The sequence below is a fragment of the Callorhinus ursinus genome, unplaced genomic scaffold (genome assembly GCF_003265705.2).
Source record: "Callorhinus ursinus isolate GAN/ISIS: 27379988/994484 unplaced genomic scaffold, GSC_fseal_2.0 scaffold3, whole genome shotgun sequence".
NCBI classification, from domain to species: domain Eukaryota; kingdom Metazoa; phylum Chordata; class Mammalia; order Carnivora; family Otariidae; genus Callorhinus; species Callorhinus ursinus.
In genome coordinates, this window is record NW_027397065.1 from 79,497,811 (window position 1) to 79,522,856 (window position 25,046).

The 25,046-nt window shown below is 43.3% G+C and overlaps 1 protein-coding gene and 1 long non-coding RNA gene across 2 annotated transcripts in view; one reads left to right on the top strand and one right to left on the bottom strand.

Annotated features, from left to right (window-relative positions):
- The window catches only part of BASP1 (brain abundant membrane attached signal protein 1), an 85,874-nt gene extending 80,084 nt beyond the window's left edge, over window positions 1-5,790 (bottom strand). Inside the window, exon 1 of the mRNA XM_025867450.2 lies at window positions 5,636-5,790. The gene's annotated coding sequence lies outside the window, so the exon portion shown is untranslated. The remainder of the gene's footprint in view (window positions 1-5,635) is intronic.
- Window positions 1-22,689, top strand: part of LOC141372411 (uncharacterized) — a 48,493-nt gene extending 25,804 nt beyond the window's left edge. The window contains exons 2-4 of the long non-coding RNA XR_012377636.1: window positions 14,966-15,143; window positions 18,545-19,416; window positions 22,514-22,689. This is a non-coding gene — a long non-coding RNA (uncharacterized lncRNA). The remainder of the gene's footprint in view (window positions 1-14,965; window positions 15,144-18,544; window positions 19,417-22,513) is intronic.
- Window positions 22,690-25,046: the final 2,357 nt, after the last annotated feature.

The window sequence follows — 25,046 nt, forward strand, 5'->3', positions numbered from 1 at the left end:
CATGCCTCCCTCCATCCCTCCCTTTTTCTCCTTTCCCCTCTTTCTCTTTCCTTTTTTTTTTTTGAAAGAACATGCCTTATTAAGAAAAAAAGAGAACATATATCATCAGTATTAGCAGCCACACCATCACTTGCCAAGCTCTTCTGCTTTCTGTTAGCAGGTGAAAGGGAAAGGAAAAGTGTGAGCAGTGGGTACCAAATCTAGCTCAAGGTCTAACCATGTTATTTATCACCAGAGTCATTTGAAACCTCCCATTGTGGGATTTGACGAACTCAGATGACTGCCTTAAAATACCAACAATGTCTAGGGGACAGCAAACAATAGGTTTGGCATAAAATAGATCAGGGCCTGAAATCTTGGCCAGAGGCATCTCCAACATCCACAGGTTATTACTCCCAGAAAGAAAATGCTGAAGGCAGAGATATGTGTCTACAATGAATGCTGTCTCACAGAGAGCAGTTCCATTACACACACACCATACACGATAGAAATGAGGAGACCCATTGTCTTGAGGCTTAAATGCCCTGGGGGACCCCTTGCCAACAATCAAGCATTCTGGAATGGAAGATTTCCCTCAAGGACCCCAGAGATGGCCTTCATCCACCTCGACAACTTTTCCCACTCCTGACCTTTGCAAAAGGGCAAGGGAAAAGAACACCTTCCAGAGAGTTAGTGACCTGAGTTCTGCCTGTACTCCATCCGGGATGGGCAAGTACGTTAAGTTTCAGGACCCCACTTCCTTCGGTTCTAACATGGGGGAGGAAGTGGGCCAGATGACTTGTGAAGGTCCGAAGGCGGCTCTTCAGTGACTGACGAACCACGTGGCTTATGAGCACACGGTAGGGCTCAGCCTCTGCCAGTGTGGATTCAAACCTTAGCTCCTTCCAAGCTGGGGGACCGTGGGAATGTCTGTTGATTTCTTCGGTAACCTCGAGAGAGAAATGCCTATGTCACAGGTCCTGATGAAGATTGACTTCTTTAAACATATATCAAGCTCCTGACTCGTGGGATATATAATGCTAGTACCCTCTTTCTAAAATGCTGTGATTCTAAACATCAAGGAATCTGGGAAGTTTGCCTCTCTGGACCACAACTAGATAATTTCGTCCAAAAGATTTCTCACCCTAACTTATTACTCACTGGAGCATGAAAAGCATACAAATCTGGGTCAGTACTGCGGGAAAAAATTCATGAGATAGACGTACAGCACAGCTTGGGTCTTATGTGAGATATTTTACATATTTTTTTTCCTTATTTGTTCCAAGTCATTTAGACATAAAAGAAACGGTATAGGTTAAACCAAGCTGGGAAAGTGAAGTCTTTACAAAGTTTATATTGCTAATTAAATTAAGGTTTCCAGCAGATCAAGGACAAATAACTGAATTCAACAAAATATTTCCTTTGATCTCGAGATTTTTTTACATCAAAGACTAACCAGCAGGCTCATGTAGGCAACGTCCCCTCCTCTGCCTGCAACGAGGGGCTCCTGGTCAAAGAACTTTCAGGGGTCGGCTTCAGAGCAGTGTGAATGCTGCAGTGGGTGGCCCTGCACAGGCCAGACTCAGTGTGCGGTGTCAGGAGAGTATATGTGAGTCAGAAGATGTGGGTTTGAGGTTTGGCTCTGCCACTCACCCACATCCGATGAGAAGACCTCAGTCTTCATGCTCCCACATGTGAAATGGGGCAACAGTACCTAACCTGTTAACTCACAAGTTTGATATAAAAAGAATGTTAGGTCTTTGGATTCACCAAATCCTAAAATCAGATGAAGAAATAAAACCCCAGAGGGATCCTACCGAGGAGGTTTCCTCTCTCTCTCCTGGGGAGAGCTTTTCCATCATTGGATCTCTGGCGTTTAGTACTAGTAGGAGCTCCATAATTCTTTGCTGGATGAGTGAAGGACTAGAGGAAGATTGTGATGACGGGGAGGTGCAGGGACTCTTGGCCCCTTAGACTCGTTCTTCCCTCCTCCTGGATCACCCCTTCATTCTGCCATGGCAGACCTGCCTCTGCTTAATTCTAGGTGTAGTAAAAAGGAAATAGCAGGGTTGGGGAGGGAGAGGGGCCATGGAGGAGGTGGGGGAGAGAGAGAGAGGGCCACCTGGCAGCAAGGAAGGAAGGACAGCTATGGGAACAGAAGGGGATTTCTCAGAGGGGGTTTGCAAGACAGGGAAACCCAGACATTGACTCCATGATGAGAACATTATGAATAATAGGAGGTGAAACTTGAAGCATGTGCACTGCAGCCTTTTATAGATGTTTTCCAAGTCTACCTATTTCTTGGAGCTTCTCATTTCCATGATACCTTGGGACAAACTTTATCGATCAGAATCAGAGAAAAAGAGCAGAACCTGAAAGGCTGAGCTTTGCTGACAGCTCTGGGCTAAGGTGCGGATGGAGAGCCCCGTGGGGTGTCTATCTAGATATTTCAACATCGGTGCCCCCAAGCCTTAGATGGTGCTGGTTTCCTAATCCATGTCTTCTGTGACTCAGCCCTTGGTAGGGCAGTGACTCAGTGGGCTAGCACTGCCCAGTACTCTGGGTGGAAACCCGCTCAAAGATGTGCCATCATTTAGGACGTATGAGACTGCAAGTCACTGGACACCCAACCTCAGGGGGCTTTAAGCATAAGGATGTGTGTTCATCTTACCAGAGCTAATGCAGCTTGTTTTGCAGTGCTCTTGGTTCTAGTTAGGCAGTGTGGTGTGGTGATGAGGGGCACAGCCTCTGCCCTCAGTTTCTCTGGGTTCAAATCCCAGTTTGGGCGCTTCTTGGTGGTGGGATTTCCAGCAAGTTACTTCACTTCTCCCGGCCTCAGTCCCCACCTTTGTAAAATTGGAGAAAACAAGAACGCCTCCCTTCCAGGTCTGTTGTTAGCATTATTAGTTAGTGTGTATAAACTGCTTAGCCAGGGGCTGGCTTGTAATAAGCACTAGATACAGGTTAGTTCCAATCAATCATCTTTCTTCATTAATATCATCCTCTCCTTTGTCAAAAGAGGTTTCCCAAGGCACCAAGCTTCACGCTGCCCGGAACAACATGCAGAACAAGAAGGAAAGTGGGGGAGGGGGACAGGGCAGGGCACGAAAAAGACATGAGCTTCCTAGTACCTCTCTCTCCTTTAGCGGGAAGAAAAGTCTTTCCTGAACACCCTCATCCCTTTATTCTCAAGCCTGTAGGTCAGGACTGGGCTACATGGTGAGTGTGGCAATGCCTCGTAAGAGGATTGGATTAGCACGGGCTAGACCCTTTGTGCTATCTAACATGGTAGCCACTAGCCACATGAAGCAATCCAGTGTTCAATCAAAATGGCTCAAAATTAGAAGTTCATTTGTTTAGCTACACAAGCCACACAAAGCTAGTGGTCTCCATAATGAGTATGAACGTTTCCATCCCCACAGAAAGTTCTGTTGGACAGTGCTGGAATCAGAGTTCATCGTGCATGAGGAGCCAACATTCCCTGAACAAAATGGGGGCTGTGTTCACGAGGAGGAAGCGGAGGTGGCTCTTGAGTTGGTAATCAACAAGGAAGGAGGAGCGGGAGGGAAGACTAGCACAGACACTTGTGAGGTCAGAACAGTGGAGGTGAGCATGGTGGCTAGGCTAGGGGAGAGACTCGATGAAGTTAAGGACACCTCAAATTTACCCAGCTAGCCTCTCTACTTCCTACCATCTCTTACACACAGAAGCCCAGTTATTCGATGGTGGTGGAAATCAGAATTATCAGGAAGGGTTTGTTAGACCTCTCATCTGAGTAGTTTCAGTTGTCGAAAGACAAAAATGAACCTCCAGACTGCATGCATTCTGGACCCCAACCTAGCATTACGACAAGGCTCTGCAAATGACCATGCTCATATTGGGTATTTTTGATTGTCACGTAAAATGGGTTAGCACCAACCATTTTCCACTTCATATAATCACCGTGAGGCACAACAGATAATTGACAAAGTCCTCAGGAAAATCACATCAGTCTACCTACCACAGATCATCGCTGGCTTACCCTGGGGCTTGGGGAGGGGTGGCGAAAGTCCTTGAAGTGTTGAAGAAGGAGTCAGTGGACTGCAGCAGGAATGCAGCCAAAGTAATAACAATAACTAATGTGCACTTATGCTTAAGTATATGCCAGGCATTTGCCTAAGGTCAGGAAGTGGCAGAATGAGGTTTGTGCCCAGATATTCTACTAGCAGAGCCCAGGCACTCTGCCATGCTTCCTCTCCAGAACTCTGGATGACTAAGCTCTTTGGGGATCCGTCAAAGCAATGATTCTCAGATTCCAGCATGCATCAGAATCATCTGGAAAGCTTGTTTAAAACACAGATCTCCAGGCCAGCAGAGTGCTAGAGCACGTTCCTCCTCCGGGCTCAAAAGAGCCAATCGTGTGTTTCTCTTCCCAGCTGCATGTTCAATAACATCACATTGGTAGCTTGAAATCAGTCATAGTGGGCGAATTTAAACCACAAGAACTGGCAAACTCTGGGGTATTTTTTTTTTTTCTGCCCGAGAGGCAGATATTACACATTCACCAGTACACCGTTGGCTAGTCTCCCATTCCCAGAATCTCTGATTCAGTAAATCTTGAATGGGGCCTGAGAATTTACATTTCAAACAAATTTCTAGGTGATGCTGATTCTGTTGGTCCAGGGACTGCACCTGGAGATCTTAGGAAAACATTTCAGAGAGCCCTGAAATGGAGAACATATTGGTATCCTAAGTCATCATTTGCAAGAAGAATGTTAATGATCTCATCAAGGAATGTAGGCTGTAGATGATCCTGTATCAAATCGATACTAATAAGAGCTGATGTTTACACAGTGGTGACTGTAGGCAGCAACTGTCCTCATCATCCCATGCATTAACTAGTTCAATCCTCCTAATAACGTTAGACACATGTTCTAGTATTATAGCTGAGGCCAAATACAGAATAGTCAAATGACTTGTGGAAGGCTGTACAGGGAGTAGGTGGAGTTACTGAGATGTGAACTCGGGCAGTCTGGCTCCAGAGCCCATGAGTTTAACTGCTATCCCACAAATCACAGATGAGACCTGACTGTAGTTCTGCCAAATATAAATCTACTAACAGTTCCCTCAAAAAAAAAAAAAAAAAAAAAGGAAAGTAAAACAACTTCAAGGAATATACACACAAAAGGGAATTTGAATTTGTTTTTCCCAACTAGACTTTCCTGACTTAAAAGAGAATGGATAAAGCATTCTTCTCACTGTCCTTCCTCCAAGATCATGCACAGAGTGCACCACCAGGTAACGAGAAGAGTTGTTCTCCTAGATCGGGGGTCAGGAAACTTTTGTAAAAGATAAGATAGTGACTACTGTAGGCTTGGCAGGCTATGCAGTCTCTGCTGCAGCTAGTGTACTCTGCTATTGTAGTTTCAAAGCATCCACAGACACTATGTAAGAATGAGTGTGCCTGTGTCCCAGTGAAACTTTGCTTAGGAAAACAGGCATTGCACCCTATTCAGTTATGGGCTATAATTTGATGACCCATCCTAAATTCATGTAGAAGTTACTCCTTATTCCTAAATAGCCAGTAGGAATTATACCTTCATTAAATTTAGGCAGAATTTTACAAAAAAAAAAAAAAAACCACACAAGCAAACAAACAAAAAAACTACCAGGATACCTGAATAATAACTTGATAGATACCAGTGGAAATCTCCTCAGAAGACAATCCATTTCTCTGCTTCTGGTTTGGTTATAGAAGCTCTTCCCTGGTTTTAGATTATGGTAGTAGGCTCAGTGGGCTGGAAAATCACATGACTAAGAGAAAGGTCCACAGATACAAAGCTTAGCTCAGCTGTAGTCCTGCTGGTCAAGAGGGAAATGAGACAAATAGAGGACTACGACCTCACGTGACTACTTCATATACATTATGACTGGCTTAGAATCAATTTAGAGTGTAGTTTGTAAGTCAGCAGTATCATCTTTCTGCATAAAAGACAGGATGTTTATTCCATTTTATCAACCAACACTGATGCCCAAGAATGTGATGATGGTCTCTAAGGGATTTGAAAATAAGTTGTCCTAAATCCATCTTCTCCTTAACGTTGAGATTACCACCATCTTGGTAAATGCCTCTACAACTTTTCTCCTAGGCCCTAACCTGTTCCTGACTCCAGGTTTTCACTGCTTCTGATGGCTTTCATGATGTACACCCCCGATCCTTTTGCACTCGTGAACAAGAAACTCTCTGGACTACCATCACATATTGACGTAAAGTCAAACTCCTCAGCCTCACTCAGGACCTGGTATGACCTAGGCTCATTTTTTCTCTTCCCCAGTTTATCTCAAAGGCATCCAGTTTCTATTCCCACATAATCACATCTTGAGGAAGGAAGTTCCAAGGGCTTAGACAAGTGTTTCAACTAAAACAACAAAGCCACATAGCCCTGGGAGAACCATAATCACAGCCAAGAGAAAGACAAAGCTGGAGGCAGCAAGATAATCAAGAAATCAAAAAGAGGAACTGGAACAAAGTTTCAGAAATAAAGCAATAGACTATGACATTTCCCCTTGTCTATGGTGTCTGGTACTTGGTGTCTGGACAGAGCTGGGGCTCGAAAGAACAACGGGGCTGAGGCCCTAGGTCAGCACTCTCCAAACTTACGTTTCCATGAGAACCACTTGGATGGCTTTTAACATAAATATGGAGATTTCTCATCTCAGACCCAGGAAAAGGGCCAGGGAATCTGAAATTTAATAAATGCCTAAGATAATTCTTATGAGTGTTCAAGTTGGTAAAATGCTGACTTCACATGAAAATCACCGGGAGTCTATGCAGAGGGGCCACAGGCTGAGGCCACATGGAGGGGCCACATGGAGGTGCACTGGCTGACAGCCCAGCTGAAGTTCCAGCCAAGAGCCAGGCTCAACTGGCAGGCATGTGTGTGAAGATGCATCCAGATGACCCCAGCCCCCGGGCTCCAGGATACCCATGTGAGGCCCCAAACACTGTGGAACAGAGACCAGTCATCCTCCCTTTGCCCTGTCTGAATTCCTGACCAACGGAATCCAGAATCCAATAAAATGGTCTTTTTACATTTTTTTTCAAAATCTCATCTGGAGAGCTTTTTAAAAATGCCACTGCGTAGGTCCTGTCCCCAAGACATCCTGATTTATTTAGTCTGGAGTAGGATCTGGTAGTAATTTCCCCCCAACATTTTGTCATTAAAATTTTATATATCAAGAAGAGTTGAATCAATAATAAATGGAAATCTGTGGATTCACTACAAGTGTGAATATTTTGCAGTATGTTAGATAGATAGATGGATAGATAGATAGATGATAGATAGATAAATAGATGATAGATAGATAGATAGATAGATAGATAGATAGATAGATAGATAGAGCTGAACTATTGGAAAATAATTTGCAGACATGACATTTGACCTCTGCTTGTTTAAGCATGGAATTATCCAAAACACAGAAACACAATGGCATCCTCATGTCTAAGAAAACAATTCCCTAATATCTATTCCATATTCAAATCTCAATGATCTCAAAAATCTCCTTTTTTTGCTCTTTTTTAAAGATAAGAATCCAATCAAATTTCATACATTGTATTTACTTATTAAGATTCTTTGGTCTATCACTCTCCCATTTATTTATTTATTTATTTATTTATTTATTTATTTATTTATTTTTATATCTTAAGTCACACTGACTTTTTAAAGTAACCAGGCCAGTGGTCTTGTGGAAGGGTCTACCATGTAGTCTGATCATCTCTTCATGGTGTCATTTCACTTATACCCAGCAGGTCCTAAACTAGAATCTAAGTCTATAGAAACTAGATTCAGATCAAGCCTTGGGGCAAGTTTAATTCATAAGAGATGTACACTTTACATCACACCAGGTGGCATATAATGTCAGGTTGTCATACTCTTAGTGATGCTGACTTGGATCCTTTGATGAAGGGGATGAGCATCTTACCTCTCCATTAAATCACCTTTTGTTTTCTATTTGCAATTGGCAAGGAATCTGTGAGGTGATATTCTGGCACATAACTGTCCTGTTCTCCCAGCAAAATTTCATCTAGTAGTTCTAGCATACCTTGATGCCCCTGGCCTGGAAGAACTATTTGGTTGGGAGTTGCAAAATGGTATTTTTTTTCACTTTTATATAAAGGCATAATTCACATATGGTAAAAACTCATCTTTTTTTCTGTATAGTTTTGCGATGCTTGATGTATGTATGTATATACTAATCTGCAACAACCACAACCATTAAGATATAGAATAGTTCCCCTGCCCCCGACCCCTCAAGCTCCCCCACATCAAGGATTATGGTCCGTACTTCCTCAACGGCAGTTCTCGGCAACTACTAATACGTGTTATGTCCCCTTAGATCTCTCTTTTCCAGAATGTCATATACATGGAATCATACATTGTATATCTTTTTAAGTCTGTCTTTTCTCACACTGCACAAATGCATTTGCGATTCATCCATGTGGTTTCACGTATCACTAGTTCTTTCATTTTTATTGCTGAATAGTATTCCACTGTAGGAGCACGGTAGTGTTTATTTGTCCGTCCCCAAGTTGAGGGACAGTTGTTTACAGTTTGGGGCAATTATGAATAAAGTCATAAAACCATTCTCATTCAGGTCTCCTTGATCATGGGTTTTCATTGCACTTAGATAAACGCTTAGGAATAGGATTTCTGAGTTGTTTTCTAAGTGCATGTTTAACTCTGTAAGAAATTGCTGGATTCTTTCCCACAGGGGCTGCACCATCTTTTGTACCCACTGCAAGTGAGGTTTTCTTTTCCCTTTGTCTGTTTCTCTCTTTCTTTTCTGTACCATAGTACAGGCTTGGGAATTTTTATTTATTCCATATTTTAAATCAATACCATTTATCACTCTTTTTAATCCTCCAAGTGTCCCGAATTTGCCCAATGGGAATACTGTCAAGTTGGGTCCTAGGGCCTTTTGATGTGGTTTTGTTAGCTTTGGAGACTTTTTCCCTTTCTGGAACAAGAAGATTCCCAGTCTTACCTTGAACTTTCCTTGAACCAGGCCTAGAATCAGCCATTTCTCCAACAGGACTGGTTCCTTTAAGTGATACTTAGAAACCACATCTGGACAGTAGACATCTCATGGTTTTAGGTTCTTTCTGTGGAAAACACACACACAAACACACTTTAAATCAAAAACTAAGATATATACATGCATATAAATCATGAATTCATACCAATATTTCCAATTAAATTTTAGTCTTAACTTCTTTGACTTTTTAACTTGTACTCCTTTTTTTCTTATACCAGAAATCTTGATTCTTTTTTTTTTAAAGATTTATTTATTTATTTATTTATTTATTTATTTGGGGGTGGAGGGGCAGAGGGAGAGAGAGAATCCCAAAGCAGACTCCCGCTGAGGGCAGAGGCTGACACAAGGCTCGATCCCAGGACCCTGAGACCATGACCTGAGCTGAAATCAAGAGTCAGCCACTTAAGTGACAGCTACCCAGGCATCCCCAGAAATCTTGATTCTTCATAAAATTAACATATCTACTAATTTGCTTTATTTCATACTACAAATAAGGTAGCATCAAAAATCACAATGCCAGTATTATTACTAATACTCATAAAACTGCTGAGGGAAGTCTAAGATTTCTGTGTAGTTCTTTTTGTCCTTACATGCTTCCCTTTAGGGGTGTCCATTCAGAGTACTGAGTTGGAAAGTCTCTTGAAATGATTCTTTCTCTGTGTGATTATGTTTCTTTTTTTTAAGATTTTATTTATTTATTTGAGAGAGAGAATGAGATAGAGAGAGAGCACATGAGAGGGGGGAGGGTCCGAGGGAGAAGCAGACTCCCTGCTGAGCAGGGAGTCCGCTGCGGGACTCGATCCCGGGACCCGATGCAGGACTTGATCCCGGGACTCCAGGGCCATGACCTGAGCCGAAGGCATTCACTTAACCAACTGAGCCACCCAGGCGCCCTGTGATTATGTTTCTAACTTGGTGTACGTTTAAGTGTATTTGTTCCCATTTGTTTTGAATTTTAAGGCCTGACCTTAATATATTTTACAAGCTCCCTGGAGGATTCCAGCTACAGTTTGAGAAGCACTGGGTTGCTCTTTCCCTTCCCTTGAAATGGCTTCTCTCCCATTTCCTTTCATTGAAAGGCCACATCTTTTCTTTAAGCCTCGCCTCCCCATCCACAGCCCTCCCATTCCTCAAGAGTAGCATTTCCCTCCTCTGGACTCCAGTGCCTTTTGACCATTCCTGATGGAATTTTAAATGTTCTACCTCGCACAAGGACACGGTCCTTGTGTCGAGGGTCTGCAAACTTTCGCTGTAAAGGGCCGGATAGTAAATATGTTAGGCTTTGCAAGTCACATACTTCCTGTCACATACCCTTTTTCTTCTTTATAATTCTTCATATTCTGAGGGGGCAGGACCAACAAAAACAGGTGGTACCTTGAGGTCTGGCCCTTCAATAGTTTGCCAACACCTTTCTGATGTCATCTTGTTACTCGAGTACCTTGGGGGCAGGAAAAGTCTTACCTGTCCCTGCGTGCCCCAGTTACAGCAGAACACACGGGAAGAGATGCCCACCAAATGTTTATTCGATTCATGAATATATGATATTAGGAGATGGCATACTTACAAGAACCGGTAATTAACCCAGAAAACTGAGCCATCCGGAACAAGAAAAACACCATGTATAAACACAGAGCCTTGGTTATACACAGTATACTAGAGATGATACCGCCCGACATGTTCCGTCACTTGCCGAGCCTTTTTCCGAGGGAAAGCAGGGGCTGGGGGGGTGGGGGGTGGGGGGTGGGTGCTGATCATCACAGGCGTGGGAGTTCTTGGGACTACACACAAGTGTCAGAGAGAAAGAGAGAGAGAGAGTTAATGGCTACAAATGTACAGGAAAAGACAGGACAGCAGAGGTGGGCGTAAATAAATCCCCTCCTTGTGACCAGAGAGTGGGTCCCAGTGCCTAGGGGTAATACTGTCCCAAAGTACGGGGGGAAAATGCCAACAGGTAAGAAGGGAGCTCTGGTTTCTCGGAGCCTGATTCCGTTTTCATGCGTGTCTGAAAGAGGAACAGAATTTGATCGGGTGGAAGAGGGAGAGAAAATAGAAAAATCTCTTTAAAAATTTGTTTTCTTATATTCTAGGAGGTTTGTACTGAGACTTTTGTTTCTTCCCTCAGCCTGTCACATCTTAAGCCATAGGTTGCTGTAAATTAAAACGGCATTTAAGCAAAAAGGTTTCTCTGAATGGCATTAACCTCGTCAAGGGTAGTTTGTGACAAAAACTAGAGATTGTGCTGATGCCTTTTAAGCACAACCAAGCCAAACATCTGAACTCTTTCTGCTGTCTCTCGCATATTAAGACGTAACACATTTGTGATATTTGTTGACATTTGTTATACTTCTGATGAACAATTAGTCTGCAAGAATATTAACAGGAAATTCCATTCGTGAGATAAGCAGCTGTTCGTGCAAAGCTTCAGCCAGATCATGGGACCAAAATCTTCTTTATGCGACTACTGTTTGTTGAATAGTCAGCATTCCTTGCGTATCCAAAAGGAAATGCTTTGAAAATAACTTTTCTAGCTATTTTGACTCTTCCATTTTCATAAGGAGAAAATAACTTTTATGCCTCCTTTGGACTCGTATACTCGAAGTGTGTAAAATGTATTGAATAATGTCCTTTGTCACCATGTAAATTTCAAATAGTGCGCATCGGCAAATGACCAACTTCAGTCATTTCCAGGCTGTCATGAAGAATGATAAGGTCAGTCTTAACCCCGATTCCGTAGCATGCTATAGGGCATTATTATTTCATTCTGGAAGCAAAAATGGAGAGCCTGGCATTATATGGAACATGCTCTGATTCAAAAATCTGTACCTCTTCCATTTTTGAGCTATTAAAATATTTACTGTAATATTCTCCTTGCAACATTTACTTAGCATCCTGTCAATTGCCAGGAATACATCTCCAAAAGATTGAGAGGAAACCGAGGGGTAAAGAGGAGTTAGAGGGGCACGTAGGGGGCTCAGTCAGTTATGCGTCTGCCTTCGGGGTCATGATCTCGGGGTCCCGGGATCAAGCCCCACATCAGGCTTCCTGTTCGGTGGGGAGCCTGCTTCTCCCTCTCCCGCTCTCCCTGCTCATTCTCTCCCTCTTTCTCTAATAAATAAAATAAAAATTAGAAAAGAATGAGTAGGTTACAACGCCATCACAGAAATGGTGTAGTTCTGCACGCAAGACAGAAAGACAAGAAAGGCAAGACATTCCTCACTGAACGGTCAGGGTTTTATCAAGGATTCACTCACAAACCATCAATCACCAAATCCTAAATACCATTCCCATCTGCCTCTTCCTTTTTATTCCAAATGCCTCATCTCCTCCTCTTTTCTACTCCATAATGGACAAAAAAGGAAATGCGGAAGGGCCTTGGGTTTATTCTCAAGTAAAAGCAAAAGACCATAATTTTATCCCCATCAGTAAAACATTTCCGCGTGTGCATTCTCAATCTGCGCATGTTTATTTATAAAGGACACACAGGCGCTACTCTCAACCAGAGTATTCAAGAGCAGCAGAGTTTAGTGTTGTTCTTTTTTTTTTTTTTCCAGATTAAAGAACACATCTGCACCCAATTTTCTTCTACTATGTTCTTGCAGATATTTTGAGGTACAAGTGTCCCCTGCAACTTGTGAGACCATTGCTCAAAACAGCCACCAGAGCAAACTTTCTGAAATAATATCAGATCATAATTAAGATCCTGGCTAAAGTCCTGAGATTATGGTCTTTAGCTTTTACTTGAAAATAAACCCAAGACCCTTCTGGATATCCTTTTTAGTCGATGATGGTCTCAGCTCTGGCTATAAAGATAAGCAGGTATCTGCTCAGATAAACAGACCCTACACTTCCATCCACACCCTCATATTCATTCCCCACTCCCCGCCCCCATCAAGTCCTTTGCTCTAGTCTTGCTGAATTTTTGGCAGCAGAGTTCAGACAGAGAAGGTGCTGCCTGCTTGTGGTGGTTCTTTTTTTTTTTTTTTAAGGTTTTTTAAATTTATCTGATAGAGAGAGAGAGAGAGAGAGAGAACACAAGCAGGGGGAGTGGCAGAGGGAGAAGCAGACCTCCCACCAAGCAGGGAGCCGGATGCGGGGCTCGATCCCAGGACCCCGGGATCATGACCTGAGTCGAAGGCAGACGCTTAACGACTGAGCCACCCAGGCGCCCTTGCTCGTTGTTGTTCTTGACCTCCAGATGCCAAGCTATCTTCCAGTTGAGAACACCCCTAGGATTTAACTGGCCAGAAGTCTGAACTACAACTTCCCAGGAGGATTAAGAATTCTCCTTTTTAGTCAAGGTGGTCAACTAGTACAAACTTCCAGTTATAAGATAAATAAGCCATGGGGATATAACATACGGCATGGTGACTAACAGTCAGCAATACTGTATTGTGTACTTGAAAGTTGCTAGGAGAGCAGATCTTTAAAGTTCTCATCACAAGAAAAAAATTGTAACCACGTGTGATGATGGATGTTAACTAAGCTAACGGTGGTCATCATTTTGGAATATATACAAATATCAAATCATTATGCTGTACACCTAAAATTCATACCAGGTTATATGTATTAATTTTTTAAATTAATAAAATTAACTTACAAATAAATATAAAATGATAATAATGAAAAAAGAAGTGTCCCTTTGAAAGCATTCTTAAATCCTGGAATGTGAGATGAGTCCTGTTTATGACAGGTAGGAAATGGGCCCATGTACCTTTCTAACCAGCTCCACCTGGCTGTAACTATAAACTACAAATCCAAAAGGTAATCCCAACATGCACCCCCAGACCTTCACCGCTCCACGTCATGCACATTACTTCATAGAATCGACTTGGACTCATTATCTGCAAGTCCCATAGACGAGCTGTACCTTCTGCCATCAAGTTCTCCATCGGTGCGATTACCATCAACCCTACCTCCCATGCAGCGAACCCAAGGCCTGTGCCCAATTTCTCCCTCCTCTTCATGCCCATGTCCATTTACCAGCCATCCCCTTGCCCCCCACCTCGGAGAAGTCTCTTAAATTCAGCCTTTCTCCTCTGCCATTCATTAATCCAGACCTTCAGCACTTCTTGCTTGAATGATTACAAGGGTCTCCGGTTTGGTGACCCAACCCCCAGGGGCTCCATACACTAGTTACATCTCTGCTGTCCCGTTATCTTCTTTAAAAAAAATCAGCTTATGACATTTTTCCCAATCAACAACTTTTATTACTACGCTCAGTAGAAGTTGTCCCCAAATACTTTTGTTCATTCGCCTCTGCTGTTACAAAGTTTTGAGTGCACACTTCTAAAATGATTATTTATTCAAAAATTATGAACACATATTACTGTGCTCACATTTTTGTGCATTTTATAAAGTAATACACACATGAAAATAAATGTAAAAATATGAACTCATCCCATAAGTCATATTTTGGGGTGTTGAAACTGTCTTCTGTCCTGATTATGGTGATGGTTACATACACACACGTTTAACAACTGGGTGTTAAAATCCAGAGACCTGTACACCTATAAAAAGTCAATTTTACTGCTTGTAAATTTAAAAATCGAATTTTAGAAAAGCATGAGATAACATTCAAAATAAATAGTTTTAATATATTTACCCACTCACAATTGGATTACCTTTTGCATCTTCTGTGTGTACACACACCATTGGGGGATCACAGCATTAAATTCAAACGACTCAGATTGTCATTTTGGCTGCTAGTGAAAAAGCAGCAGGAAAATCCTCAAAGCATTGGAGGGCTTTTCCATTCATTTTATAATGACAATAGCTCCAGGTGCATGGTATGGAAACACTGACAGTAAATATGAATCACAGTGTGTATAACTACTATAAAATAGAAGGTCATTTGTGTTATTCTTCTAGAACGTGTACTTGGTCTAAATTTGCTTTTGTGACCTGCCCACAGTAATGGCACAGAAAGGCACTGGTTGGAATGATCCAGTCCAGGGAAAAAATACATACAACACCAAGTAAAATTCACCTATCACAGTAAAGGACCCAGAATCTCAAAAATATGGATGCGGAAGAGCACCACAGAAGGAGATTAAGGAAGACAGATTGGGACGGACCGCCCCCAACCCCAGGTAAGGTCTCATTCTATATCAACTGCTTAGGGGTTGAAAACTTGAAGCAAACCACCCCAACATGGAGCAAAATCAGACAACTGCACCTCACATTTCACCAAGATAAACCCACATGGTCTGCCTATTTACCAAAGTGAGGAGAACTTGTGGAAGACTTTGAACAGATAGACAGAAATAAACCTTCTGGGTGTCCAGTGCTGCTACCCTTCGAGATTATACAGCTCTGCAAAGCTCACACTTTTCATGTCTTCAAGCTATTTCACAACTCTGTATTTGCAACTCTCTATTTCACAACCAGTTTGCATCTACTTTTTAGGATTTATTTTAGCATCCCTGATTGCCTACATATGTGTGTGTGGTTGGAATTTTCTTTTGAACCAGTTGTAACGTCTTATTAGTTTCCTCATTTAATCCATGCGTTAAAGAATCTATTTGAGGGGCACCTGGGTGGCTCAGTCTGACTCTTGGTTTCAGCTCAAGTTGTGATCTCAGGGTCGTGGGATTGAGCCCCCTGTCGAGTCAGACTCTGGTCAGCAGAGTCTGCTTCTCTCCCTCACTCTCTGGAGAGACTTCCGAGGAAAACCGACCTGCCAACACCTCGATCTGGGACTACCAGCTTCCAGAACTGTGAGAAAATACATGTCTGTTGTTTAAACCAGCCAGTCTGTGGGATTTTTTATGTCACTCCTAGAACACAAATACAGGAACCATGTTTTCCAAACTAAAAATTAGGACATGTGGCCTGACAAATACAAATTGTTTCTAGTCAGCCGACTGACTAGAAACCCTGTATTTGAAATCCAGCCATACCTAATCCATAGTCTTCCTTCCAAATAGGACTTAACTTAATCCTAGAAAAATACTTTTACTCAATTCTCTATAAAATCTTTAAAAAAGGGCTCATTTACCACCACTGGAAAGACACAATAGCCCCATTCTGAAATTGAAGTTTTACCGCCATGGATCATTTTGACACCATTTAAAAACCAAACCAAACGTAAGTTAGAGAGAATTAAGGGCAGAAATTCATGGGCTTCTTGTCCTCAACATATAACATAGACGAAACTGTTATAAGGGCACACTGTTCTATAGTTAAGAGACAGGAAATCTAAGAACCCCAAATGCCTTCAAGAAGACAAATCCTATAAGAGGAGTAGCCTGGGCCAGCATGTACAGACTCTTAGGCCAACAAGCTACATAATTAGAAAACACCTGGGGGGTGGGGATGGGAAGGAATTATTTTAAACTAAATATTCTTTAAGGTTTAAATCAAAGAATGAATTGGAACCTGGCCATGGTTGTTGATACAGTGCAAATGAAACACAGTGCCTGTATCTTCCCTCAGAGCTAGAATTTAAAACTCAAAGCTCTTATTTATTAATAGACACTACACAAAAATGCTAATGTGTATATGTTGAAAATACCTTTGGGGGATCCAAAAAAAAAAAAAGAAGAAGAAGAAGAAACATGTGGAATCCTTGTCAAATACAAGCCAGGTGTGAATTTTGTTTTTCCTTTTTCCTTTTGTCAGAAAACTTCAGACGCACAGACTTCACATTGTAACTCGGCATTTCCATTTTCTCCACACGTTGGAGAAATACAGCTAAGTAGAAAGGAAAACTAAATTATGACCATTACTGGAAGAAATGCAACTATTTGACTTCTGGGGTAAGATGAAAAAGTGGAATCAAATTGCAAAATTACTCAATTCACAAAAACCAGTGAAGAAAATAAGAAAAAGCATAGTTAGGGAAAAGTGAATTGCATCAACTGTCCTTTAAAAAATGAGGAGGGAAAACCCATATTAAATCCTTGGAAAATGTTGCCCAGAAAAAGCTATGTGTTTCCAAGGATGGGGAGGTAGATATCCTCTTGGCCCAGAGGTATACCTCTTGGCCTGGTATCCCCGGAAACATTACTAACACAGAAAGATGAGCAGGTAAAATGTCAGGGGAAAATCTCCCTAATTTCTCCCCACCTTAAAGAGAAGCAGCCTAAGGAGATAGGTAGGTAGCGGAGTGGAATATCTCCCTGAAATAGAAGTCTCACCCCATCTGCCCATTGACTCTCCCATCAGGGCTATTAAGGGAAAAGAGAATGTGTGTGAAAGCCCATAATGGTCTCTATTAACACGTAAGAGTTTCCAAGGATGAGGGACAAAAGAGAAAATAAATATGACAAAATGCACTGGCGTTTGTGAATTAAGTAATTTTACAATTGGGTTCCACTTTGTCATCTTACCCCAGAAGCAAATAAGTATGGGGGATGAGGCATGAGGACTCTGCATAAGGGCCTCCTTTAAAACCCTCCCCCCGCTCATCAGATCAGAATTGCCATCACAATAGGCGGAGTCTGGAACAGCCTCCACTGCTTAGGAGCCGTGTGACCTTGGGCAGGTTATTTAACATCTCTTATCATCATTTCCCTCATCCATAAAATGAGAATTATTATGACACCTATGTACAAAGATAAAATGAACTAATATACATAAAGCACCTAGAAAAATGCTGGGTATGTAGTAAACACTCTATTCGTTTTGACTATAATTATTTTTTTTAACATTTTACCTATTTATTTGAGAGAGATAGAAAGAGAACAGAGGGAGAAGCAGACTCCCCCCTGAGCGGAGAGCCCCATGCAGGGCTCAAGCACTGGACCCTGAGATCATGGCCTGAGCCAAAGGCAGATGCTTCACTGACTGAGCCACCCAGGCACCCTGTTGACTATAATTATTATTATTACTATTATTGTCAAAGTCCCTAAGTCTCCCTTCTCTTTTCCGCTCTGGCTAGGGCAGGTGTGGGAGGGCCCGTTAAGGGCCAGGTATCACCTCAGATATTGGTGATTTAAAATCAAAAGAGTCAGTGCCTGGCTTAATGAAGTTCTCAGTCCTTTGGGAGAGGTGAGGGGCAAACATAAAAACAAATGGCCCCCCAAACCCTAGTAGCGGTTTCCCCAGGGTGTCCGTGGCAGAGTGCTCACAGCTCAGGAGATTTATATGAGAGATCCCCACTGCCGACGCCAGTGTCAACTCCATGAAGATGCAGGAGGATCCCCCCTCCTCTTTCAGTGGCCAACTGTGCTGTGGTCATTGTTAAACACTCTGTTTATGTTCTTCTAGCTCTTTCTGCTCTGTGTTAAACGTGAACAGCACCACCCTCAGCCAGCCCCTTCTTGCCATATCTCTTGCACAATTTGCCACTTGGTCATGGTACATCCCAAAGCCCCACAAAACTGATCTCCTAAGCTCCTGCATTATATGCACAAGCCTCCTGACATTTACCCACGTCCTTGTCCCTCATTCCTGTTGAGTTAACACAGCAATCCAGTGTATGTATATTTCACATACTATATTCTTAATCTTCTTTTTATCCTTTCCCCCCATTCCTGTAATCCTTAAGAACAAAGAATGGAAAAACAGCTCAAAAAGAACATCATGATGTGTGGCCGTGCTAATTGTGCGACATTTTGTGAACAAGGCCCCGGGGGTTGTGCAGTCCACAACCTGAACAACCTGATGCTGCAGCTTTGCCAGCACGAGTTCTAACAGAATGTGTACATGGCACGTTGGGAGCACGGTAGGCAGAGTGGTCAACTCTCTTTGAGAAGATCAGGGAAAGCTGTACAAAATGAGTAATTGACCTGAACCCTGAAGCACGAGTCGGGGTTTTCTACTCTTTCCAAGGTCTGGGGAAGGTGTTGTAGGGAGAAGAAAGAGTGTGTGATGAGTCATGGAAGCATAAAACAGCACCACATCCTAGTACTGCAAGATTAGCAAGGACTGGGGAAGCCCTAGAGCAGAGGAGATAATGGGAGCACAGCTGGAGGCAAAGCTGAAGACACTCTCATGTGGGGACTTGCCTGCTATGCCACTGCATCTGAATAATGGGGAGCCTGCAGCGGGGAGGATCTGGGGCCCATGTCCTTGAGAGAACGGGTTACTGGAGAGAGCAAGATGGAGTCTCTCATGTCAAGCAGGGGCCTGTGTCGAGCAATGACGGGAGCGGTTCAGGGGCTGCTGCTAGGAGATACCGCCCAGACCAGAGTGAGCTGATCCCCCAGAACTGATAACGAGCAGAACCAGAGGAGGTCTGCAGGGGCCCAAGACCAGCTAAATCCCTTTAAAAAGGGAGGATTTCGGCAGCAAACCATCAGACTCTTCAGACCTGACCCCTCTACGTCTGACCACTTAAAAAGGCAGCTGCCGCCGGAAGGTCTGCCGATGGATCCCAGAACAGAACCAAGATCCTTCCCTGCTTGAACCTAAGGAGCAGTAAGTGCCGAGAGCTGCCCCAGATCAGACCAAGGTCTTATCTCCACCACACACCCACAGACTGACTTGGAGTTTGGTTTGTTAACTTCCTACCCCCTCTGTTATCTCGTCTGTTGTGTGACTCGTCTTGTGTTCTGCTTCGTGTGCCTTGTAAGAAGCCAAGTTAATCACGTGGTGAAATGTCATTGAGTTTGGAATCCTGAGCCTGCTTTATAATTATGTTAACCTCGCTTTATGACTGCATGCAGCTGACACTGTGGAAAGACACAACACGTGTGTGTGCCTTCAGAGGCTGTTACGCATGATCAGATCTGTGCTTTAGAAAGATCACTATAGCAGTGTAAATACCAGACTATAGTAGGCCTAGGCCTACCTGGGAGATCACTGAAAAGCTCTCCTCACCGTCTCAGAACGAAAGATGAGTGTCCATGGGGATTAATGCAGAGATTCCAGAAACATTTAAGAAACACAATATACAAGACATGTTGACTAACTGGACTAGAGGATGTGTGGCAGGAGGCTGGGATGGCTATCAGAACCCTAGCTCTGGTAACTGAGTAAAGGATAGCCCACTTCTTACCAGTTCAAAAGGAGAAGACGAGCAGGTCTGGAAGGGTTGAAATAGGTTGAATTTGAAGAGCCCATGAGCCATACAGATAAATCTGTAGATGAGTCACTAGTGGGCAATTTGAGTCTGGAGTTCAAGAGACAGATTTGAGATCTATTTCAAAGTCACAAGAGAAGGTGACAGCACATGAAAACGAGAAGTGGAGATAGCTAGTGTGGGTTATTGTCCGGGGACTTTGTGAAGGAAAACAGACAAAATGCAAGGTTGAGAAGGATATTTTTCTTTCTAATGGGACTTGAAACTATCTGTATATGCAAGAGAAGAATAAGGCAAGAGAGAGATTGAAGAATGATAAAGAGAGTATCACTGGATCTAGGTTAGGAAGAGCATTTTAGAGCACAGCTGAAGGAGGTCAAATAGAACAGGGATTTCAATAACTATTTCTTCAGCACCTGCTAAGTAGCTGGGCACCATAGTCAGCGTCATTCCCGTCCTCTTGAAAATTAAAATCTGGTGGAGTGGCGGGCATTAATCAAAACCTCATAGAAATAAATGTAAAGTTGCTGCAGTGACAGATGCTATGAAGATTTACAGGCTGCAACAAGAGTTTAAAATTGTAAGAATTGACCTACTAAGGTATCAACGAAGCCTTCCACAAGTTGGAGTCAGCTAGAGAAGAGACAAGAGGATTCAGTACATGCAAAAGCTCTGCAAACGTGGGGAGTATTTGAAGAACCGGGATGAAAAGACAGTCAGGGTGGCTGAGTGGGGAAAGATGAAGAGCGAGATGCAAGTAGGACCAGACCAGGTAGGACCTTGTGGGGTATGTCCGGGAGGGTCGTCTTCATTCATAAAGAACTAGGAAGCCATAGACGAATTTTAAGAAGAGCTGGCTGGGGGCAGAAGTCATATGATCCCATTTGTATTTCACAAAGTTGACTTTCTCTGTAGACCAGAGAATTGATTAGAGGAGTCAGGAGAGGAAAAGGTAGACCCATTTCTGTCATCGTCGGAAAAAATGACTATCACTTGGAAAAGACGGTAGTGATGGAAATTGAGAGAGTAGATAATTTTGAAAGATATTTATGGAGTGAAATCCATAAAATAAGGTCAAAGAGTGTTGAGGCTGCTTCATAGATTTTCAGTCTACCCAGACTGGGTGGGTTGCTGAAGTGAAGTACACTGGAAGTGGGCTGGGTTTGGGGGAACAATCACAAGTTGACTTCTAATACAGTGACTTTCATGTGTCTTTCAGGCATTCAAGAGTAGATATCAAGTGGACTGCTGGACATGTGGGCCTGGCTCTCGAAGGACACATCTAAACTGTAGGTATCAAGAGCAGGCATCGATAGAGTAAGACTCTTTATGGAAAGGATGTGGAGGAAAGGACAAGGCCTGAGTTGGAATCGTGAGGTGCTCCAACATTCAGTGGCTAGATTGAAGATGGTCAAACTGAAGAGAAGGAAGAAATGGCCAGAAAGATAAGAATAAAACTAAGATAGTTTCATGACACCAAAAATAAGAGATGAGACGGTGTGAGGAAGAGGAAATATCCAAGAATGTTGCTAAGAAGAAAGACAAGAGTAGAAATGTCCATTGACACAGAGGTCAAGCAAAAATGGTTGTCATGTGACAATGGAGCCAGAAATCACACTGGAACGGGTTGAGGGATGGGGGAAAGAAGGACAAAATGGAGACAATAAATAGAGATAGTTCCACCAAGAACCTCTGGCTGAGTCATTGACTGAGAATGAAAGGGACAGAAACTGAGAAGCTGCCTTGAGGACAGAGGGGAAGCTTAGACGAGCAGCTGAGAGTTATTAAAGAGACAGATGGCCTCAAACCAGTAAAAAAATATAAGAACTGGGGAGACAGACTTCCATTAATTTGTAGTGGCACCAGTTTGCCCGCGTGGGCAATTCTCTGTAGCTATCATAGTCTGAACTTAGTTGAGAAATACCAAATTGCGGTCACAAAATAAAAAGAACAAAGAAAAACAACAACACTAAGGAGACAATGAAGTCGAGAGGCTTGAGAGAAAGAAGCTCAAATTGTCCATGGAGCCCAGGCTCCATATGGAAGGAATTGTGGTTCTCAGGAGGCTGATCATTTTAGCTGAAAATGAATGAGCCCAGGGATTAGGAACCCCAGTAAAGACAAAAGGCATGATTAGGGGAAATGCCATGGCACTTAGAAAGCTGAAATTGTAGCCCAAGAGGACGCTTTCGATGTCCCCCAATATCTCTGCAGCAATCCTGATTTTTATGCCCCCCTCCTCTGGCCAGACCATGGCTTGCTTTTGGCTCGGTGCCTTTTCGGGCCAGAAACACCAATTCGTTGATGTCCCCTGGAAGCAACGTCAGCCAATGACATATGGGAATCAGTGAATAACTACCCAACTCCTTCACCTTCCCCCAGATGAGGTAACTCTGAGGATGTTCTGTTTCTTTCCCTTCCTTGTCTCTGTCCTCCCACGCTCCTGCTGGGATTAGCTCCCAATAAACCACTTACGCTGGAATCTCTTTTCAGGGTCTGCTTCTTGTGAGACTCAAATCGAAACAGGAGGCTATTGCTGTCAAAGTTTTCAGAGGTGACGCTGTTTGGGGGTAAAAGGGTGCAGAACCTACCAGTGGAAGAGCGTTGCCAGAATGCTGCGGAGGGGAATGCTATCGGTTATAAGATCAGGAAGGCCTACAGGCTGCCATGTTGGGGGTTACCTACACGGATGTCAAACTGTCATAGATGGTGACCTAGAAGAGACCTTGTCAAACTGTCATAGATGGTGGCCTAGAAGAGACCTTGAACCAAGCACCGCGGTTTTCCATAATGTGGGAGAGAGGGCAGAAGGCCAGCAGATAACAGTGATCCATGACAGTGTAGGGTAGATTTTGGTGGATGGCATGACCCAAAATGAAGAGGATTATAAGCCAGGGGAAATGGAGTAATGTCGAGGCACAGAAAAGGAAATGGAGGACAAGGTTGACCTCCCTCTCCTAGATTAAGAGGGACTATAGGAGAAAGAGCAGCCCCCACTGGAGAGGACTTAATTCAAGAAAAACAGTGTCCCTGCGGAAGGATGACTTATTAGTCTACAATGGGCTGAAGAAATAGAGAAAGTCTTTACAATGGCCAGGATAGGAGGTTCTGGATTGCACAAGAGGGGATGAATCAAAGTGGATGAACTCGAGAAGGCTATGATGTAGAGGAAGAAAAATCAACTGGAGGTTGGACACTTTGAGCGGTGTCTTAGAGTAAAACTCTCCAACCACCTTCGGAGGCAGGATCCTGGGAAGCTGAGGCCCATGGTCACACAGCCCATTTTAGTAGAATTGGAGAAACAGAACCAGGCAGTCTAGCTCTTGAGGCCATTAGCCAGGATTCTGTGCTGTCCCTCGGGGTCAGGGCTCCAAGGACTGCCTCCAAAGCAGGGATAGGAATTGTGCTTCTATTATGCAATACTTGCACTTTAAAAAAAATGGTGCATAAAACATGATGGTGTGGGAATATTACAACGAATGAAACAATAAAAGTAACCATGCCAGGCGCCTGGGTGGCTCAGTCAGTTAAGCGTCTGCCTTCTGCTCAGATCAGGATCTCAGGGTCCTTGGATAGAGCCCCGCATCGGGCTCCCTGCTCAGCGGGGAATCTGCTTCTCTCTCTTCCTCTGCCTGCCGCTCCCCCTGCTTGTGCTCTCTCTCTCTCTCTCTCATAAATAAATAAAATCTTTAAAAAAGGGGAGGGGAACCATGCCCATGCTCCAGCACCGTCGTGGTCACCTTCCTTAAGAAATTCAGGCCTTTTTATTGCCCTTTCTATTGAAGTAAACAGAATTAGCATCCAGCAGGATGACATTAAAAGGCTTATTGTTATCTGTCCTGGATTCGTTTTAAAAAAAGAATCTGCTATGTAGCAACTTCTGGTTTAGTCCATGTTCTTTGATGTATTAGAGAAGTTAGTGCAGAACAGTTTAATCTAATAATCTCCTGCCCAGAGGAAGTGGAACTCAGCCGGGGGGAGGGGGGGGGTTGGGATGGAATGGGATGAGTCACGTGGTGCACCCTGTGGAGCTCAGCACAGATTCCCCTTCAGGAATGAAGGCTGACTTCCCCTGCTGCTGGCACTGCTGCAGGCCCCAAACCCTCAGTGTGCCGCCCCCTGTGGGGATTGCCATGGCCGGCCAGCGGACCGGCTGGAAGGAGTTTCTTCACTCAAGGCTGTATCTCCAACATGAGAGAGCCACATCCAGTGACGGCCCTACAGGGATAAAAGGCTGAGCCCCCTTGCCTCAGGATGGGTCCACTTGGCAGGGCCATCTTGGTTTCAGAGCCTCATGGGTCAGCCCAAGCCTTTGGCATCACAGCTCAGCCTCCCTCCCCTAATCCTGCCCCCTCTCCCTCCCTTCTACAGGTGTCCATCTCAAAAACACTCCTTAATAAACACCCTGTATTTAATCTCCATCACAGAGTTCTGAGGAGCCACAAATGACATAGTTCCTTAAAAAGAAAAACTTCAGGAAATCCGATCTGTTACTGGGACACTGGCTTGCAGAAAATATAACGCCATTTGTTAGGTATTGAAAAGGGGAAGGGAAAGAGCTTATGCTAACTCCCATGGACTTGGAATTAAATCCTCACCTTGTATTTTCTCAGGGAAAGAAATATCTGAGGAAGATAAGATGACGTCTGAGGAGAATTCATTGGGGGCGCCTCGCTGGCTTAGTCAGTGGAGTGTATGACTCTTGACCTCAGGGTTGTGAGTTCCACATTGGATGTAGACATTACTTAAGAATAAAATCTTAAGAAGAAGGAGGAGGAGGAGAAGGAGAAGGAGAGAAGAAGAAGAAGAAGGAGAAGAAGAAGAAGAAGAAGAAGAAGAAGAAGAAGAAGAAGAAGAAGAAGAAGAAGAAGAAGAAGAAGAAGAAGGGGAAGAAGAAGAAGGAGAAGAAGAATTATTATTCATGGAATGAAGACTCAGGTGAGGTAGGTTCTGGTCTCCATCCTCACAGGATAGACAACTTCATCTTCTCAGACTTGAATTTATTCATCTAGGTAGATGACCCTGA